This window comes from Drosophila melanogaster, chromosome 2R, assembly GCF_000001215.4.
Source record: "Drosophila melanogaster chromosome 2R".
NCBI lineage: Eukaryota > Metazoa > Arthropoda > Insecta > Diptera > Drosophilidae > Drosophila > Drosophila melanogaster.
Genome location: NT_033778.4, coordinates 24,351,390 through 24,373,463, shown reverse-complemented (window position 1 = coordinate 24,373,463; position 22,074 = coordinate 24,351,390). Strand labels below are relative to the sequence as shown.

The 22,074-nt window shown below is 42.9% G+C and overlaps 1 protein-coding gene and 1 non-coding gene across 3 annotated transcripts in view, besides 1 other annotated feature; one reads left to right on the top strand and one right to left on the bottom strand.

Moving 5' to 3' along the window:
• The window catches only part of bs (blistered), a 33,613-nt gene that overhangs the window by 3,010 nt on the left and 8,529 nt on the right, over nt 1-22,074 (bottom strand). The window lies entirely within an intron of this gene.
• Nucleotides 3,775-21,987, top strand: asRNA:bsAS (blistered anti-sense lncRNA). Its single transcript, NR_124728.1, has 2 exons — nt 3,775-4,018; nt 21,001-21,987.
• Nucleotides 11,677-19,980: a mobile genetic element.

The following is a 22,074-nucleotide window of genomic DNA, read 5'->3' as shown; positions in this document are numbered from 1 at the left end:
CAAATGCCGAGCGTGTCTCATTAAATGACAATTAGAGTTTGAGCCTGGCTAAAAGCGAGGCAAAAACACAATCGGAGCGAAAACCCTGTCCCGCCCGACTCTCGAGCCACAACTCCCCACCGACAATTGGCTGGATGGAATGCCAACTGGCCGGGCCAATGGCATGCAATTTATATAAAAATAATGCCTGGCATTGTCTGGCCGATCTGGCCTCGCCAGTGGTATCGAACTTCGAGGCTCGGAGAGCCTGCGACAAATGCAATTATATAGAAATTTGTCTTGCTGTGATATGTGCGGCATGTTGTTGTTGCTGCGGCTGCTGCTGCTGTGTGGCCATCGGCAGCTCCAAAAATAGTCAGTTTGGGAAAGGCTAATAATAAATGTTGGCAATAGTCAGTCAGCGAGTCGTCAAAGCACTGAATGAATGAATTTTCAAATTGGCTAACTGACATTCACAACCAAGGTGGCATTTTATGTGCCCCAAAAGTGAATGCGAGTCAATTCGGTGGCCGCTGCAGTTGCAGTTGCAGCTCAAGTTGCAACCGAAGTTGCGCCGCAGCAGCCACCGTGTGGTGTCGTGTGACCTACACCACCGCCAACTGACTGCGTGATTGACGGATGGCACATTTGCCAATTGATTAGTTGTTTTTACCAAAATGGTTGCTGCCACAACAAAAGGCGACAACTTTGTGGCAGTCAGCACCCGCTCCAATCGCCCGGCCGCTCGGAGGCGAAGCCAGAAGGACCGTGTTCTCAGCTCAGCTGGCCGAGATCGTTCAGCATTTGGCCAATAAACATTTGCATTTTGCATGTTGCTGCTACCGTTGATGCCGTGTACATCTACCGACACTGATAACTTTAAGCCGAAAACAAAGGAATAGCCAAATGTGCTCTCCTCCGGAGCCTCCAAAGCCTCCGAAGGCAGCGGGCTCCATTGATGCTGGCGCTTTCAATGAAAACATAAAAATAAAAATGCAAATTAAGCCTGGCAAACGAAAGCACTTAAATCTAACGCACAATTGCCCAGGGAACAGGCCAAAGGATAACCGTGGCACAAAGGGGCTTGCATACAAGATGAAATGGCTTTGGGTTACTCCAATTCCGGTGTTTATTGCCCAAACGGCATATCACTGAAATCAACAAACACAATCCCAGTCTCTATGAAAAATGTATACTAGGTTTATTGGATACCAAAGTGGCTTGCTTGCAAGTTTGGGTTTATTTAAAGTATTCATAACAACCTAAACTTTGGAACATTATCGAAAAGTGAATGATATTTATTGGCTGACATAAATATTCATAACATATAAAGAACTATTCATTGTGACATCTCTGCATTACAAGTAAGACATCATTGTGAACCACTGTCCCTTGATTTTGTAGGAGGAATCACACAATCAGAACCACAGGACAGTGGCCACATTGTGAGCAGGAAACGTTGGGGAAAATGTTATGGGATGGCTTGGCTGGCTAAGCAAAATGGGGCGGCTTGCCACGACGAAACAAAAGCCGAAAGCTGAGGCAGAAGTCAGTTGACACGAAGCGGCAACAAGCGAACAACCAACAAGCAACTACCAACTACCAACAACCAACTGGCATCTGGCAACAGCGCAGGGCAACAAAAGCGGCAGAAGCGACAACACTGCGTAGACATTTGCCAGCTAAACTCGGAGTCGGATTTGGCCATTTGGTCGTCTTCACAATTGTCGTCGCATCCGGGCCAGGCCACAATATGGAGTTTTAAAGCGTTTATATCCGCAAAGCGAGGCTTTCTGGCCGGCTTTCTGTTTTTGGGCAAATCACAGTTTTGTGTCTTTTCTCTGGTGCGGGTTGCGGTTACACGGATTCACGCGCAAAGAAAGCGGCCAGCAGGAAGTTGGCAGTCGCCTCCAATCGTCGTGAGTCTGCCACAATCGAGTGGCGGGTTCAAATTCATTAGTTCATTTGGACCCGAGAACGGGAAATGGGGTCTCCAGCCAGTTATGATGGGAATTAGCATCTATTTAAATGTCTGGGCCGCATTAGGATGCCACGATTGGCCGGGAGTACGAGGAACGAGCTTATTGTTTTCGGTTACCAATTATTTGGCCAAATTGCGAGGGGTAACCTGCTACTAGTGCACTTAGCCAAATAAAATGTAGATTGCTGTGGAACATTGTACATGAGATGAAAACCAAACTTAGCAACTCAATCTAGGAGCAGTATAAATATGATTAGAAAAAAGGCTAGCATTGGTTGTGACATATATGTTAATCAGCTCGCTCCAATTTCTCGCAGTGCAGCGGCCAAAACGATTGTCCTCAGGCCTAATTATGCGTGCGCCGACAGGCGAACAAGAGGCAACAGGACAACAGGACAGCAGGCCGCAGATGAAACGCCACCGATTAGCCTGTGCCGCTGCCTCCGGCCACTCCTGCCGGTCCGCATGGCCAGGCACTAGGAGGGGTTCCCCTGGCCGCTTCTGCAATTTATGATGGGCACTAACAACCGCAAAACTAGCCAAACAAATGAAACGGAGTCGGACACAGACCGGCGGCGAACAAACAGTTGAATGGAAATTGCAATTATACGAATACAAGATCTCAACTCGGCGTATGTAAAGTGCCTCCGATTGGAAGGATGGAGGAGGGGTTCCCTGATGTGGGTGCCCAACCAACTGAGTTCGATGTTTGGCTAGATTTAGCCAAGCCGAAGAAGGTCCGTAACTGAGAAAACAATCTGGAGCCCCTGACAGCGATTAAATGCTGGGAAGCCCATTGAATGCGTGCCATGGTCGTGTTGATATAGTTTCATTACGGACGAATAAATCAATTTTAAAATGCTTGTTTTGTCCTTTAAGAAACTCATTTTAATTGGACAGAGCGCTAAGCATTATCAAAGACGATAATGTCATTAGTATTGTGAAGATAAAAACTAGAATACCCTATATATGTGCCATATTCAAGTGCAAATATAAGACACCAATCTGACAAAATGGAAACCCCCCTGTAAACGGTACCAAGATCGACCACAGCCATTACAGTCGACTGCAAGACTAACTGACAAATCAGTTCCAGGGGCTTTCATCATTAGTCAAAGACCAAGCCGAGAACTGTTTGGAAATAATTTAATTGTGTCATTTTACAAAAATGATCAAACACAAAGCCAAGACCATCTATAGGAATGGAGCGTGCCCACGCCCACAAGCGGAATACGAAATATTCGATCGCTGATTTCATATTTTTTGCTCGAGAACTGGTTACACCCAACAACGGAGTACCCGTCGCAGATATCCGAGTATATGCTGAATAAATTCCACTAAATACATGCAGAGATACGTCATTTTGTAGCAGGTTGGTGTAAATTGAATTTTCATGCCCGCTGCGACCGGGGACCACTCATTTGTTTGCCCATCCGTCCCCACGCAGCCAATGTACATAGGCCCGGCCCAAAATGGACTTGGCGAGCAAGTCGCAAGCGGGTCTATAAAATCTAATACGCACACGAGCAGCCACAAGTCCCGCCCACAGATCATCGCTACATACATAGTCCTCCTATGTGGAATATGGAATATGGGTGCCTGTGCCTAATAGGCAGCGAGAGAGAGCCGGCTTAAGAGAGTACCGAAGAGAGCGGCTCGAAGGTGCAAGCGGATCGAACGTATAGCGCCTCCCTATCGCACCCATCCCCATCGCCTTCAGTGCGGATCGTGCTCTTAAGCCCCTCCAAACGGGTTTCTCCTCGGGTTTCTCCGGCTCGAGACTCAAGAGGTGCGACCGCTGGGGTTACGTTTTCAGTCTGTGAGCAACTGCGTGACCTGCACGACGAACGAGGAACGATCCTCGGCTTCTTGCTTCAGTGATTGAAATACGTGAACAGTGTGGTCAATCAGTGATGGCTGGAAAGTGTGTGAAGAAAATTGTATGGACACATAGCAAGATGGTGACTTGAATACTTGAGACTTGATCGGGGTGATAGCGGATGCTGGGAAGGAGATCTGAAGAAGATCTGGACAAGACCGGCTGGCACCTAGTCATGGGTGAGTAAGGCATACTAAGTGATAAGACGCTACTTGGTGGTACATTGCAACTGTATCTAAGGAGTGGCAATTAGTACGGGATTCTTTAAGGGGATACATTAGGTATTAGGTATAGATTGGGCAAATATTACTCTGTAAGACAGTAAACATCTCTTCTCCTACCACCTGCTGTATCATATGATCCGCACGTTGGGTGGATGGGGGCTGTGTGCCCGGTGCAGTCGTAACCCATGACCCCTCCTGGACCATGATAAGTGGAGGCGGCAGACAACTGGCAGGCTGGTCGAACAGCTGCGATGCACCGCAAGATAAGCCACTCGGCAAACTGCAAACAGTAGCCCAGCAGGCCGACAACTCAATCACCGGCCCACAATCACACAATCACCCCTGCCGGCTTTGCCCAGTTAGAGGCCCCTGGAATCGAGTACCGAGCACCCAGTACCCAGGACTGAGTCTAAGCCTGGCCAGAGGAGAGCTGGCCTTAGCCGGGGTGGGGGTTCTGCTTGCGGTTGTGGGCCGCCACATCGGCGTCCACATTTCATAAATCAGCATGAGCAATGGAAATGGGCTGCTGGGGTCGGAGAGGCAGTGAAAACCGCCTGCTGCGAGTCCTGGCTATTTATTGTATTTTAACAACATTATAAACGAGCGTTTAAGTGGCGAGTGTTGGGATTGCTGTTGCCCGTTTTGATTTGTGTTAGAATGCAAGTCCGAAGACAATAACCAAATATCCCCGGATACCGACAAAGCAGCCAGTTTCATAATCAGTCGGGACTGGTAGACTTGCAGACTGGCTGACTTGCAGGCAACCTGGCAACTTGGCATCTTGGCAACTTGGCCATTGGCAACAGACCATGGGCAACATGTGGCACGGCCATAACGCTGTTGTCGTTTGGGCCGGGTCAAATGTCAAGCACATTATTTTTGTACTTACGTACAATAAATATAAAATGCATGATGCATTTTTGATAGATTTTCATGCCAATAAACAAGCTAAACGAACCGCTAGAATGGTGTTTAGGCCAACACCACGGGCCCCACGGCTCCCCAGCAGCGGAGACGGGCTCCTCCAACTGTTTTGTTACCCCATTGTGTGGGTACATAAATTTCAGACACAAAAAGACCAGGAAGCTGCGTTTCGGGCCCGGTCTCGGTTCGGTCTCATATAATTTTGTGTCTATGCAAATGTACGCGTTGCATTCGGTTTTGCATTGGCCCGACTTTGCCTGCCTTTGCTCTGATGCTGAAAAATCGACGACGATCGGACGGCCGATCGAGTCTGTCAGTTGAGTCAGGAGTTGGAAGTCTGGGAGAGATCGGGAGAACGGGGTGGACCGGAGGTCGGAGGACCCAGACCAACCACGTTGACGTTCGCCGAACAATGCCTTGTTGACACTGATGGAAAATCTGCGTGTCACAAATATCAAAAATGCCATCGTTAGAAAGCAGGACGAGCCTCTTCGCATGACGGATCCCATATGATCCCGTACCGTCCGATCCAATCTGATTCGTCTGCGGGGCGGAGTAGCTGTCAACTGTCCGCCGAGTTTAGTTATAGATCTTATGACCGATATGCTAATGCCAGATTGCCTCGAACCAAGATTGGCCAAGTAGCCAAAAGATTTCGGGATCAGGAAATCGAAGTGAAGGCGTCGCAAGTTACAAAGAGAAATAAATAAGAAGCAATTATAGTACAGCCGCTAGAAATCCGATTCTGTTCCGTAAATTATGGTTAATATAATTAGGAAGATCCTTAATTTTTTGAGAAAATGAATTTCTTAGACAATACATAATGTTCGCATAAAATCCTCCCATAATTTCACCCGATCATATCTCTTGATCAACTGTCGAGAGCCGAGCGAGCACTTCTACCCACCAGAGAACAAAACACCTTTGGCCTAATTGAATGCCAATTTATTACGTTTATAGAGACAATAACAAATTCAGCTCACAAGAAGCTCTTTAAACAAATATGCCAAATGCCATATAGAAAAAGCAAAATGCGCCGAGAGAGTTGGCAAAAAAGGCCAACTAAATTACTTAACAAGCCGTTGGCTTTCGACGGTGGACAGCAGCGACGTCTTTCGATGATTTACTTGTGCGTAATAATGCAACGCCCGCAATGTTGGTTCGGAATGGTCGTGGGGCTCCTCTGGAGAAGATGAGGCTGGAGCTGGAGCTGGAGCTGGAGGAGCTGGGCCATCCAGCCCAGTCCAGCAGTCGTACTCCTCCGCCTCGCAAATCGAAGGATGCCTGCGACGGCCAGGTAAATGCATGTGAGAAGAAGTATAACTGGGAATGCGCCTCAATTTAAAATGCGAATTACATTATCTGATCAAATGCATTCTTCAGTGCGCTCCAGGAGGAGCACACACACTACGCGCCGACGATCCACTCCACTTCACTCCACGAGAGGATCCCCATCATGTGTGTGGAGGCCTCTGAGATCCAGAGCTAAAGAGCTCCACAGCTTCTGGGACTGTGCAGGCTGTGGAGGCTGCACAAATAAATAAATTTTAAAATACAAACAAGTAGCGCGCGCAAAAAGCGCCGAGTGGAAAATTCGTGACAGCAATTGTTGATGAGCAGCGTGTGAACAGCAGCAGCCCGTATCCCCTATACCATCCCCCATTCGCCAGCCCCCATCCCCATCCCCATCCCATCCATCCTATACCGTCGATAAGTCAAGATCACAGAACACGGGGAGCGCAAAAAGTAAGAACAATGTTGTCCGCCAAACGCGTAATATTGAGCGACTAATAGCTGGGGCTTGACTTGAAAGCGAACGATCGCCGGATCGGCAGATCTGAGACTGGGAGCTGCGAACTGAAAACTGAAAGCTGAAAACTGGGCCCGTACACCTCCGCAGTCTAATTAACTCCTACGAGCAGCGGCCGCAGTTTTAATTAAGGCGCACACACACTCCACGTTTTTCTCTTTTTATATGTATAACCAGAATCAAATGTATATTAACGTCCAATAACAACAATAACAGCTAAACAATTATCCACATCGTGGGCAGCACAGCTAAAAGTACGTCGCAACTAAGCGGCCAAATCAAACAGAAGAATTGCACAATTACAACGAACTTGCGGATCGGATGAGAACTTCATTCTTGTGAAATACAATACATAGAAGTTATCAACTGACAAAAACATTAGAATAGATTTCAGAATAGATATATATCCAAGAGATAGTTTACCTTTTTGTTCCAGAGTTTTCACTTCATTTATTTAGAAACTTGATCTATCATAGAACACAGTTTTGATAAATACTAAGAATTTGGAAAAGAAGATAGGCCTGAAATAATGTATCTAATGTTTCTTTTTTGAGTTTCGGGTACTTTCGAATGTCATTATTTTCTTCCTTGTATTTGCAAAGTAAAACATACTTTAGGCCATGCGTCAAAATACGTTTAATAAATACATTTTCGACGCATATCACATATAGTGCCCGAAATTCTTCAGCTCCCAAATGAAAATTGTGTGCCTTATCTCGAAGTTGGGGCAATCTCCTCCCGAAAATTCCATCTCGGCCAGGGGCAGTGAGATGCCGAAGTGCGCAAACTGTGCCAAGCCGTCCTCTGCCCACTCCCCCAGCTCCAACTTCATCTCCAGCCCCTTCAGCGATCACCTCCGCCTCGCATAATTCCGCGGGACTGTCGGACGGCCGGACAGATGGACAGATGGACTCAGGACAGATGGACTCGTGGACCGACTGACTGACTGTCTGCCCGACTGCAGAGACATCAATCTAGAAACGGCAGGCAGAAAGATAGCCGGGACAGACGACAGACGATTGGCAAGGCAACTCGTTGAGAGTTGACAATAATGACGATGGGACGTCGTCTTGGTCGCATCTCTGCACCGCTGCCTCGTTGACTCGGTGACTCGATGACGATGATAGAAAGTAAAAGAACAGAGGCAGCATCTTGAATTTAAACTGCAATTTTAATGAGACGTGGGAAAAAGAGTGGACCGCGACTGCCTGGATGCTCATTTCGTAATTTGTAAAACTCGCACGTTGCCGGCATTAAGGACATGCAGATTTCTCCTCCCTCGACCAGCGGAGCAGCTCCTCCATCCTCCCTGCCCATCAGCATTTATGGCTATATTTTTAGTGGCACTGCACGAGCAGCAACAAATTAGCACTGACAGGCGGCAAGGAGCGCTCCCGAGACAAAGGACCACCGGCCGAAGACCCGGGCATTGTCCACTTGGTGGCATTCGGCACTAGGCACTAGTCACCAGTCATTGGGCGCAAGGCAATGGACGGTGGGCACCATGTGGCATGACCATGATCGGCGGCAACTCCAGCCAATTGGACGCCTAGCGTGAGCTTTCTAGGTGGCATCCTCGGCCAGCGGACAGGCGATGCTTGTTAAATGTTTGCCGCCAAAGAGAACGGTTCGGAACAAACAAAATGTGTCGACTTTGCTTGCCACCAGTTGTTGCATGTTGCAAGTCGCTGGTGGCCAGCCAATCCCACCAGCTCCGCAAGTCCGGCTCGAAAAACATTCGTGAGCGTCATTTGAATGGTGTGATAATTTTTGCGCCTTCGCTTGGCAGCTTTGGCAGTGAATTAATTGCGTGCCACATTATAAATTTGGGCTCCCTTATTAAGGGTTTCCCCCGCATCCACTGAGGGACATCCACTCGTGAATTCTCACACGCCGCAACAGCGGCAAAACATTCCAAAATGCTGTGGCATGTTGCAAAGTTGTTGGGTGTTGTTGTCGCCGGACGTGTGGGCATGTCAAGGCGTTGTCGCGTAAGTGGCAGCCAAACCAAAACCCAAACCAAAAACCCAAACCAAAGCCGATCCGAGCTGCTTGCTGATTTCCAAAGATCTTACGCAAATATTGCGCATACGCCGTGTGGCACTCGCAGGTTTCCCCTAAAAGTGTTCCCTGCAGCAGGAAGCAAAAGTCTGGAAAACGTTAAGTAAATCTAGAGAAGCTTCCAAATGTTGTATTTATCGGCTAGGATGAAGTAAAGTTTGATCAATTTTATAAATACTTAAATGTGAACTTTAAAGCCACTTAATATCCAATTCTCTGAGCTGTGCCTGCTCGACTGGATATATGGAATTACCATATGGAACTCCCGCTTCGAAGCTCCCACAACAGCGACAGCAGCAACAACAACAACAACGACCGTCGACAGATACGATAATTCTGCGACTCTTTGTAAAAGCACACAATTTGCATATCAAACGCAGCAGAAAAGCTGAAAAACAACCAAAAAGCAGGCGAAACAGACGCCGCGCAGTCGCCTTTCATAACAGCAAGTAAGCGAAAACAAGCGCGACTATAGACATGTAACTAATGCACGGACAATGTTTTCCTGCACTTTTTTCCCGCTTTGCAAATGCAAAATTTGCGTATTCAGAACGATTCGAAATTAAGTAAATTACAATACTGTACGAGTACGATGATTGTCGCAGTCGAAGTGGTTCTGCCTGCATTTGCCGTGCTATATCTGCGCGAAATTATTATGGCAATCGATTTGGGACCACACACACACACGATGACATCGCGGGAAGCGACGAAGAAAAGTCGCAGTGGGGACGGCGGTCAAATTATTATTGATTACTCATACGCCGCGTGCAACGGGCTAATGAAAACGGGCTAACTGCGATGGGCTTTCTACGAATCATCGATAACGCTGACGCGATCGCCAGTTAGCGATAGCAATAGCCAGCAATTATTTTCGTCATAAGTCAGCCAATGTGGCGACGACTTCTCCTTTCCGCTGCACACGCTTTAGTCTGAACCCGCGACGCGGCTTTCGGCCGCCGACGCTACACTCGGAGAAAATACTATATAGTAATGAGATATTCTTATTCTCAGCTGTTTAAATGCCTTGCCATTTACTTGGCGTACTAATGAAGAGCCAGAGGCCAGGTCTGCAGCATGGCCAATTTCTAAGATGAATCAAATTTTTTTTTTAAGTGCACTGATGTGGTTGTGCTGGTTTTTTTCGCGCTCGCTCGCCTGTGTGAGTCCGCTCAGGCCGCGCCGTACATATAATTGTTGCGCTTCGCACACAAGCTTCCAAATAAGGGACGGCACATGTGAGCTGAGGAAGCTATAACTATCGCTGCGGGCTACGCAAATCGCTGGCGTTTCCACTTTCGCGTAGATTTCGAGGGAAACCAACGCCTGCCGCCGGTTTGAAGTTCAGCCCGTTGATGCAACCGCCACAAAAGTGGTGCAGTTGTGCCAGGTGGTTGACAAGTCGCCGTCGCCGGTGGCTCAGCTGCCCCAAAAGCGATCGCCGATCAATGACGGTGGCGGTGGATGGAGTACGGCTGCTGGTGGCGACCAGGAGTCGCCTGTCGTGCAACATATGGCAGCGATGACAACGCATGTTAACAGCTTTTTAAAGTCGTTGCACAACGGCGAAGCCGCTGCAAACGCTGGCAACACACGGCCAGAACAATGAGCCTTCGCCGCTGCCATTGCCACAATTCCCAGGCCGATAAGCCCGCCGAATCGATGTTTATGTGTGTATATCTTTGACCCCGCGTGCCACAAAGGACACCAAATTTGGCTGCAATCCGATATGAAATGTCCCAAAACTGCAGACAGGAAATCTCACGCGTGCCACCAGCGCTAAAGTTGCAGTTGAAGTGAGCACATCAGCTCACTGGAGCGGATGGAGCTGGAGTATATTATCCAAAAATGCGGTCTGGCGTGCCTTTGAATTAAGGTATCGATTTAGCCTGCGGTCGCTGGCCGTTTGGCCATCCCAGTCCGTCACTTCGGCTCAGTTCAGTTCAGTTCGGCCCAGTAATTTTCATTCATTGTTGGCTCGCGCTCATTGTCGGTGTGAAATTTAGCACAACAGCAGCAGCAGCAGGAACGGCAGCAGCAACAGCGCAACTGCAGCAGCAGCAGCAGCAGCAGCAACTCGCAACAAGTGGCTGCGGTTGCAATGAATCCGCATAACAGACATACAACAAACGGACAGACGCTGGGACGGACGGGCGGACCGAGACTCTTAAAATGCGGCAAATATTTCTTGCCGCTGCACTCCGCCACTTGGTTGCTGCTGCTGCAGATGGTGGCAGTGGCACAAAAATACTTTTTAAATGCGCTGAAGCGTCAAGTCAGCCCAGCTTTCAACGGATATACGCACAGGATCAAGTGTTATAAATGTTAATTCGCAAATAATTGCAGCGAAGCTGCGAAGTGAGCCTCGCTGGATAACTTAATCGTTGCCAATCAGAGGGTTTGGCCAGGCTTTAATTGAAAATTTATGGCACTTTCATTAGCGCCGAGCGGGAACGTGGTATTACGGTATGGTTCTGGGCCAACAAGCCTAAGTTTTAGAGAATGTTATATGCGAATTACTATTCACATATGTACGTCTCAACAGATTTCAACATTTCATTGTGGGCAGGAAATGAGCTGAGCAGCCGAACATCGATTGTTGTTAACTTTTGTTGGCCGTGCTGTGGACTGTGGGTAGAGTCGGCTTTTGCCGCGTTCCATGTGGGAAGTCCGCGTGTGCTTCATTATATAATGGATCGGAATCGGAATTGGAATCGGTTTCGGATTCGGGAGATGGGCACAGTCGCAATCGCAATCGCCAGCTCAAAGTTTTGCCTACAAACTTTGGCTACTTACTACCCATGTTTTCTTTCTTTTAAAGTGTAAAATCCCAAATAAGAAGACTTTACTCGTTGAGTTTTTGTAAGAAACTGATTTTATTTGGAAATATCTTCGGTTTAAATAGGTGACATGAGAATCGCATCTTAAAGTAAATGGCCTACGCAGAGGCCTAAGTAAATAGTCCCCGCCTTATCGAGGTCCCACGCTCGGGCACATCTGCCTATCTTGAGCGGCGAGGACCTTATCTGTGGTCTCCCACTAAGGGACTATTTTAGGAGGCGGGGAACGATCTCAAGTGACTGACTCATGTAGTGTGCACTTAAATTACATGTTTTTGAGCAATGCACCCATGTCGCCTTAGATAACAAAATCCTAAATATAATTTATCGCTCTCGATTCATTTACATAAGATATGAACGGAGCCCAAAATTGTAAGTCTTTAAATATATTCGTGTTCATGTGTGAACATTCTGCCAAAGGGCCAGCAAGCTGAGATGTACATTAGTATATTAGTTGCATTTATAACAGTAGTGGACTGTATTTATTTGATATATGTTCATTTATTTTGCAACTAAGATTTCAATGGGCCTAGTTTTTCTGGCTTTTAATTTTATTGGATTACAATTATGGTTTATATTATTTTTAATTCAACAATTTGTACTCAATTAACTTATTTTAAACATTTTGCTTTTTCTATGTAGAAGTACATTTTCTATTAAACAACGATATAGTGGACTGTATATTTTTATTTGTTATATTATTTTATTGTTTATTTACTATTGATATTTATAGTACTGGCAACGGACCTGCAAAGGTTATTGCTTGCATTCTTTGTTGCACAGCACATTTCCGTATGAAATATATTATTAATACTATCATTAGTATTAAAGCAATAATTAATCCAGCATGTCCGGAAATATGATGGAAATGTAAATCTTTCAATTTTTGATGGTTCTCTTTCATAAATTTAATTTCATTATTCAATCGTTCAAATTCCTCAGTATGATTTAATATTGATAGTTTCAGCGGATCCCAAATAATCTTCGGCACTCCACTAACTTCTCCTATATAAGGTGTTGATAATAATTCTTCACTTTCGGACTGAATGTTATGGTGGGCAACTAGAATTTTATCGTCGGTTCTTGCCGTACAATATGGCGCAATGCTTAAAACTCCTTGCTGAGGCAAATCAAACAATTCAATTTGAGAGCCAGTACATTGCAGACGGACTTTTGAATTCGCAGGAACCTTAAACAACCAACTACTTTTCTTTTCTAATTGCTCTCTATCATCTTCATCCATTATACCAAATAAAATATGATACAAGGAACCCATAAATTCGAAAGGAGCACGCTTGCTTCTAGATCTAGACTGTATCATAAACAATTTATTGTTTTCTTCAAGTTCCGATAACTGACTTTGCATATTATCTAAGACTAGACTACATTGCTCTTCAAAGCTATGAAGTCTTTCGCAAACTTTCCTCATACTTTGTATAAGCGCATTACCCTTTGTTAACATTTTAAAATATGGATCCATTTTATAATAGATAACCAAATTCCAAGAAGTACTCACAATCTCAACATCTCCTAGCGGGTCTAGATATATTGCTGAGGTTTTATTTATTTTGTCTATAGAATATCTTGGTGCTATATCTTTAGGTAATGCGCTAGAAACTTGACAACTTAACACAAACAACAACATTGCCATAATGATTCCGATCTTGGACATTCCCGATGTCGCTCTAGTTCGTCTTTTTGGCTCTTGGTCAGCCTCATTTTTGTCAACAGACTTTATTCCTTCCAAGGGACAAATTTTAGTAATGGGTCTAGTGATATATCCTTCCTGCATCTTTACTTTAGCCACTCGGACCTTATCATCATTCCCCTTATGCACCTTTTCCACCTTTCCTAAAGGCCATCTTGCAGGATGACAATTCTCATCCTTTAATAAAACTATTTGCCCTTCTTCTATATTAGGAATTTCCTTTTTCCATTTATTCCTTTGCTGGAGCGTATGCAAATATTCACTTTTCCACTTAACCCAGAAATCTTTCTTCATTTTTTGGATAAGTCTCCACCTATCCAAATTTCCGATTTTTTCATCTTCCATTGGTTCGACTATTTCTAAAGGTGGTCTTCCAATTAAAAAATGACCTGGTGTTAAAACTTCTTGTTGGTCCTTCTCACTAACTATAGTGTATAATGGCCTTGAATTTAAGCATGCTTCTATTTGACATAAAAGAGTTGACATTTCTTCGTAAGTCAAAATAGTGTCGCCGATTATACGCTTTAAATGGTATTTCATTGACTTAACTCCAGCTTCCCAAATACCTCCGAAGTGAGGTCCTGCCGGGGGAATAAAATGCCAATCAATCCTGTCCTTTTCAAGCTGCGCTGCAATCGTTATATTTTCTTGTATTGCATTAAATAACTCTTGATCTAATTTTCTTGCAGCTCCTACAAAATTTGTTCCGTTGTCTGAATAGATATTGGAACATTTTCCCCGTCTAGCAATAAATCTTCTGAGTGCTGCTAAAAATGCGTCTGAAGTTAGATCGCTTACCATTTCTAAGTGTATGGCTTTGGTGGCCATGCAAACGAATACAGCAACGTATCCTTTAAATGTTTTTTGGCCACGATTTTTTGAACATTTAACATAATAAGGACCTGCGTAATCTATTCCAGTATTAAGAAACGGGAATGTCATCGTCACTCTATATTTTGGCAAGTTACCCATTATTTGCTGAGCTGTATTTTGTTTATACCTTGCACACGTTACACATTCTCTTAAATACTTTTTCAACGAATTTTTCAACCCGAAAATCCAATACTTTCTTTGGATATAGTTTCGCATTAGGTTTATCCCTCCATGCAATGTTTCCTTATGAGCATTTTTTATTAATAAGCTTGTTAGGTGGCATTTTTCTAAAATGATTGGATGTTTAACATTAAATTCTGCATTGGAATTTTGCAATCTTCCTCCAACTCTTAGAACCCCATCCTTGTCCAAAAATGGATTCAATGACAATATTTTATTATTTGTCTTGATTTCCTTTTTGATTTTAAGGCACTTTATCTCTTGCCTAAACTGGTATTCTTGTTGTTTCTTAATAACAACTGTTTCCGCTATTCTTATCTCCTTTACTGAAATAATTGATGAATAGGCTTTATTTCTTGTTTTCATCTGCACGAATCTATTTATGTATGCTATTATACGTATAAGTTTTTCTATACTGGAATACCTTTCTATTAATTCGTAAATAGGATCATCTATTTTGTCATTTAATACCGTATTTATTAAGACAGGTTCTTCTACAGACTGCTGCCGAGGCCAAAGTTCTTTTGGGTCTGCTAGCCATTTCGGACCTTTCCACCAAAAATCACAGTTGATCAACTGGTTAGAATCCACTCCCCTGGATGCTAAATCTGCTGGATTATCCTCTGACTTAACATGATTCCATTCAGTATTTTTTAATTTCCGAATGTCATCCGTTCTTCTTTTTATAAATTTGATCTTACTTTGACCACTGTTAATCCATGCTAAGGTAATCGTGGAATCACTCCAAGCATAGATCTCCATTATATTGTCAATTGATCCTTTTAGTCTTTGGATTAATTCACTAAGCAGGTGAGCTGCACACAGCTCGAGTTTGGGAATTGTCTTCCTATTTTTTATAGGGTTGACTCTACTTTTGCTAGCTATTATATTAACATGAGGTCCTACTTTAGCATAGACTACTGCAGCATATGCTTTTTCGGAGGCGTCCGCAAATCCGTGAATCTGAATGACTGAAGAACTGTTTGAATTAATCCACCTTGGGATTCGAATATTCTCTAACAATAATAAATTTTCTTTATATTTTTCCCAATAATTTTTATCTTCTATGGATAATTCCTGATCCCATTCACTTTTATTTATCCAAAGTTTTTGAATAAAAAGTTTTCCTGAAACCGTGACTGGTGCCAACCATCCTAACGGATCAAATATTTTTGCTAGCGTTGATAACACAACGCGCTTATTTATATTTTTTGATTCATCATTACAATTTACGCTGAACTTAAATAAATCCTTTTGAGGTTCCCATTTTAGTCCTAAAGTTTTAACACATTCATTTTCGATAATATTGAGAACCTTATTGTCCCCTGTGTCCTCCACAGTGGTTAATATTTTGGAATTGTTGGAAATCCATTTCCTTAAGTTGAATCCAACTTTCTGCAATTCATGGGGAATTAATGTTATTAATTTATTAGCTTCTTCTACCGAATCAGCTCCAGTCATTAGGTCATCCATATAGAAATCATTCCTAATTATTGCACTAATAACTTGGTTTTTACATTTATCTGCAATATCTACCAGAACCCTGGTAGCCAAATATGGTGCAGATGCAGTTCCGTAAGTGACTGTGGTTAATTTATATGTTTTAATTTTTTCTTTTGGAGAATTTCTCCATAAAATATATTGATATTTTTGATCATTATTATCTATTTTAATTTGTCGGTACATCTTTTCAATGTCTGCCGAAACAACAAATTCCCATTTTCTCCATTTAATAATAATGTCAAAAATATCTTTTTGAACTCGTGGCCCAACCCACATTATGTCGTTCAAACTTTTGTTATTCGTAGTTTTTGCTGAAGCATCAAAAACTACTCTCAATTTGGTCGTAAGGCTTGAATCTCTAATCACTGCCTGGTGCGGTAAAAAATATTTGCCTTCATCACTCACTTCAATCATGTGTCCTAAATCCATGTATTCATTCATGAATTTAGTGTAGTCAACCTTAAGTTTTTCATTTCTTTTTAGTTTTTTCTCCAGATTCATGTAACGAGCTATCGCTTGTTTCTTTGAATCTCCTAAGGTGACATCCTCCTTGAATGGAATTGACACAATGTATCGCCCATCTGAATCTTTTTTTGTCGTTTTGATAAATTTATTTTCACAGATTTCAGACTCGATATCATCTTTTTCTTCTTCTTCCACTTCCCAGTAGCGATCTAACTCTTTTATTTCTATTGTTGTGGCTACAATGGTTTCTTTTCCTTTGGATTTTTTACATCCAGAAACTATCCACCCGAAATCAGTTTTTTGCCCAAGGAGACCGTCTATTTTTATAACTCCATTTTGCAGAATGTGAGTATATACGTCTGCTCCAATGATTAAATCAATGCGACCCGGTTTATTAAAATCGGGGTCGGCTAATTTAAAGTTCTTCCATTTTTTCTGATCAACATTAATCGTGTTGACTGGAAGTGCCTTCATAAGTTTTGGGAGAATAATTGCTTCAATTTCTAAATTTTTCGGAGAATTTCTTATCGAAATAACCGCTTTGTGCTTGGAGATGCACGTTCCTGTGGAAGATACTCCACTTATTTCAGTATGAGACCGAAATTTTTTCAATTTTAGAATCTGTGCAGACTCTTCTGAAATAATTGTGCTTTGAGAGCCACTATCAATCAATGCTCTTAATTGTTCAAAGCCTCCATACCTCGACTTTACTTGAATCAAGGCCGTGGCCAACAAGGCTTGACCTGTTGTTCTACACGTATTCACTTTTTCTGGATTATGACCTGCAAAGTGAAGTAACGTGTGGTGAGGTTTACGACAAGTCGAACAAAGCTGCTCGCTTATACATTTTTTACCAAACGGATGCCTCAGACATCTTAGGCAAATCCCATTTTTTCTTACCCAGTCAGACCGTTCTGCTGGATTCATTATTTTAAATTTATGGCATTGAATTAAATAATGCCCTGGTAGTTTGCAATATGCACAATTGTCACTATAATTTTTATTCTTGTTATTATTAATCATTTTCTTTACAGGTTTTACTTCCTGTGAGAATGATGATATAGAATTGAGCCTTTGCTCTAAAAAGTCCATGACATCAGAAAGTGCCTGTATTTCTTTTGTCTTTTTAACATGGCTTTCATATAAATTGAGTGATTCTTTATTGAATTTCCGAAGAATTATGTGAGCGAAAATTGCATCCACATCTTCTGGTAATTGTGCCTTTAATTTTATAATATAAATTGACTCGTTAATCGTGTCAATAAATGTCTTTATTTGCTTATTGGATTCTAAATTTAAATTTGGCATATCCATAAGCCTATTCATATGATCTGAGAATATGTTTCTTTTATTCTCATATCGCTTGGTCAAAAACTCCCAAGTGGCTTCATAATTTTCTCCAGAGCCGAGCAGTAAATGAGTAACCACATTTCTGGCTTCTCCTTTTAATGCTGACTTTAGATAATTAAATTTGAGAGAAGGACTGAGATCCTCTCTCACATGTATGAGCTCTGTAAAGAGTTCATTAAAAAGATCCCATTCTTTGGAATCACCAAAGAAGGTGGGAATCTGTATTTTAGGCAGGGTTGGTAACTCCTCCGCCTTAACAACCGTCGACATTTCAGCTTTATTTATTGTGCCACTGAGTCGACTATTAATGGCTGTAAGAATATTTTGTTTGTCAAATTCAAGTTCGCTAATTTCTTCTTCGAATAGCGAACTCTCAAAATGACTATTCACCTGTTCAATCAGGTTATCTATTTTATGCCATAAAAATTCAATTTTATTTTTCCTTATTTTAAGGAAATCTGGACTACTGTCTATTAGTTTAGACGTATCTTCTAGATATACTCGAAATTGGCCAACATTATTACGAAATGCCTGCTCTACTTTTAAAGCGTTGTTTTGTGCTATACCCTCTTTTTCAGGGTGACCACGCATTTCAAGGTTTAATGTAGGGGGAGGGTTTGATTTAGGGACAGTGTTTGATTTAGGGAAAGTGTTTTCTACCGACTCGCCCTTAATTTTTTCATTTTTATTTTTAATTTTTTCTAACACCATCATTATTAAATCATACTGCTTCGCGTTAAAATATTCATGATCGACAACGCCGATCTTTAACAAATTGCTATGATTAGCAATGAAACATTTTTGAAGCTCATTTAATTTTAGAATTTCTACATCTGTTAATGTTGGTTTTACTTCCAACTTTCTAATTTCCAAAATAATTTCGGACTGCTTCTTAAGGAATTGAATAGTCTTTTCTGACATCATTTTGAAAATTTTTTGTAATTTCTTAATATATATAGTACGTGTATATGTATTTTATATGTATTTATATATATATGTGTGTTTGGATAAACAGAAAATTCTTGTTTTGACTTAGCTGATGTCGTTGTTGTTGCTGCTGCTGTTGCTGCTGTTGTTGCTGCTGTTGCTACTGCTGTTGCTGCTTCTGCTGCTGCTGTTGTTGCTGCTTCTGCTGCTGGTAGAGGCTCCTTTGAATTTGACTTCCTTCTCTTCTTTAAGGCTCCGTCGATGTTTAAAGATGATTTTTTTTTTTTTTTTTTTTTTTTTGCACGTTTTATTATTTTTGTAGTCCAGTCAGATTTTTTGTTTTTTAGCCATTTATTTCGGCATTTATGCTCTTTTGGCATATACACTGCACTCTATTTATGAGCTGATTTAATGCTATTAGAGCATTTATAAGGCACTGTTTTCAGGCACTTTTTATTTAATTTATGCTCTTATGGCATATACACTGCACTCTATTTATGAGCTGATTTAATGCTATTAGAGCATTTATAAGGCACTTTTGTTATGCACTTTTTAATTTCACAATTGCTGATGTATGGCCTCAAGCACGCCTTACCACAATTTATAATGGTACACAAAGCAACCTTTAGCTATAGACTATAAGGTGCTTGTTTTAAAACATAAAAGATTCTTTTGTATCTTTTGCTTTTTATATTTATACTCTGTTCCTTACCTTTGGTAGGGGGAAACAAGAGTCACTTATTTTTGCTACCTTTAGCTGTAAGATGCTTAAAGGAGCTGGCCTTTCTCTGAGTTCCTTACCTTTGGTAGGGGGAAACTGCAGAGTCGATTAAAGGCTTGATTGACCAAATGTAAAATCCCAAATAAGAAGACTTTACTCGTTGAGTTTTTGTAAGAAAACTGATTTTATTTGGAAATATCTTCGGTTTAAATAGGTGACATGAGAATCGCATCTTAAAGTAAATGGCCTACGCAGAGGCCTAAGTAAATAGTCCCCGCCTTATCGAGGTCCCACGCTCGGGCACATCTGCCTATCTTGAGCGGCGAGGACCTTATCTGTGGTCTCCCACTAAGGGACTATTTTAGGAGGCGGGGAACGATCTCAAGTGACTGACTCATGTAGTGTGCACTTAAATTACATGTTTTTGAGCAATGCACCCATGTCGCCTTAGATAACAAAATCCTAAATATAATTTATCGCTCTCGATTCATTTACATAAGATATGAACGGAGCCCAAAATTGTAAGTCTTTAAATATATTCGTGTTCATGTGTGAACATAAAGTACAGTTTGCCTGGAGTTCAGCTCGAACTTGATACAAATTTATAGATACACCCTTGAATGGCGGAAACTTTCTAGTCAGCGGGAAAAGTTTCAACAATATTTGTCAACACTTTATGAGCCAAGCTTGTTATTTCGAAGCTCATTGAAAGCCATTAATTAAACAAACAACTAGAAGCGGAAATCTAAGTAATTTTCTTAGCTATTTCTAAAACATTTGGTATAAATTTCGATTTAGTAATATCTGGCCATTAGACATTGATTGTATCTTACACAGATAATTTAAGTCGTAGCTTAACTACGAATCCACGTTGTTTAAATGGTAACTTGTAGCTATTTCATCCCAACATTTCCCGGCACAATTAGGCAAGCATCTCCGTTGAAAAATCCACACTATGTGGCAACCAGACTTGTAAAAAGAAATATTCCCAGCCATAAATTGGTCAGTGAAGCGGAGCTGCCTGTGCCTATATAAGTATCCCAGGCGGGAGCGGTACGGCGGAAAGCCATAAGTTTCCTCCAAATCGCTGCCTCCGCCACGCTCCACTGAAGGGGCGTTGCATGGGCGTGGCTCGGCGGCGCTAGAAGAGCCATGGAAGAGGGGACTGGGCGGGCGGGGAAGGTCGCAGAGATTTCGACGTGGATAGCCAAGAATTTTGATTAACTTGGAAAATCAGTGGAGTAAGTCGGGTCGGACTGGCGGGCGGGAAACCACCGAGGCAGATAGACTCTGAGGCACACAATGTACGCATTATTTGTTTGCATTGCGGCCCAATAATTGCTTAACTAAATGTGAGTCCTGCTGAAAGGCCAAAAGCGCCTCGTTAAGGCCTCAGTCTGGCTTTTAAATAATCACAATGAAAGCAACAGGGCCAAAAGCAAGACAGCCACAACTGGCCAACTGGCAAAAACGAAGAAACGACAAAACCAAAACAATACACAGAAATACAAAACGAATCGAAACGAAACGAAAGAAAAGAAAAAACGCTCACAAATTGTCATTTCTTAACCTTTTCAGATTGCGAAGGCGGCGGCGCAGGAGCAGCAGCAGCAGCAGGAGCAGGAGCAGCGGCTTCAGGAGTTGGAGGTTGTCGATGGCCAAGTGGCCAAGTACCAAGTACCCAGCGACTTGGATCGCCAGAAGTTGCCGACTCACAATGTGTGTGCGCAAAGGCTTTAAGAAATGCCGAATTCCAGAAGCTGCAGTACAATCAGTTGAATTAAAAAACGAGCGCACAGACAGAGGACGACGTCTGGATGGGATTCGGATTGGGGACTGGGGTTGTGGCTGTGGATTGGGATGGGGATGGGAATGGGGAGACGGGGAGACGGGGTCCCTCCAGTGGATCGCCGGCGATATCATCGCGTGGTGAGCGCGGGCTAGGAAATTAAGAGGACATTGTGGCGGCATGCGGTTAGAACTCGCAGCGGCGGCTTAAACACAAAATCCGCGGAGGAGATTCCTTGCGTGGCTGCGTTGTTGGTGGCTTTCGGACAGCTGGACGCTGCCTGACAGAGGTCGCCCTCGTACGTAATCGACGAGCATTGCAAATGCTTGTGTCCTCCGCCTGCGTCTTGTGCTGCGCACGTGGCCATGTTACAGGCGCAGCAGCAGCAGCAGCCGCAGCAACAGCAACTGCAGCCAGAGCCAAGCAGCAAATCATTGAAATGTCGTTAGAGGCTCGAGCGGCACGCAGCGTCGATAGTCAGCGAAACCGCAAAATGCTTTTAATTTCTCAAACTGATATGCACCCGTGCTCCCACCGCCGAGGAGGAAGCCGGGGCCAGAGGTTTGGTCTTTGTTTCTGCCTCGGGTTTTCTATTCCAGCTAATTCGGTAGAAAACGTAATGATGAGGAACTGGGGGTAGAGTTCACAGCACTAGATTTGCCAGGGAAAGATGACAAAGACAAGGTGTTCAGTACAGTACTAAAAGATAGTCATTGCCAAGCTACAGTAATTTCATTCGGCTATTAGTACATACACACATGCAACAATCATTTAAAAGAGCATTTATATAGTTGATAACTTTGAAGCATAACATCTTGAATAAAATTTTGAAATAAATACGAATCGCAGAAGCCAACAAACTC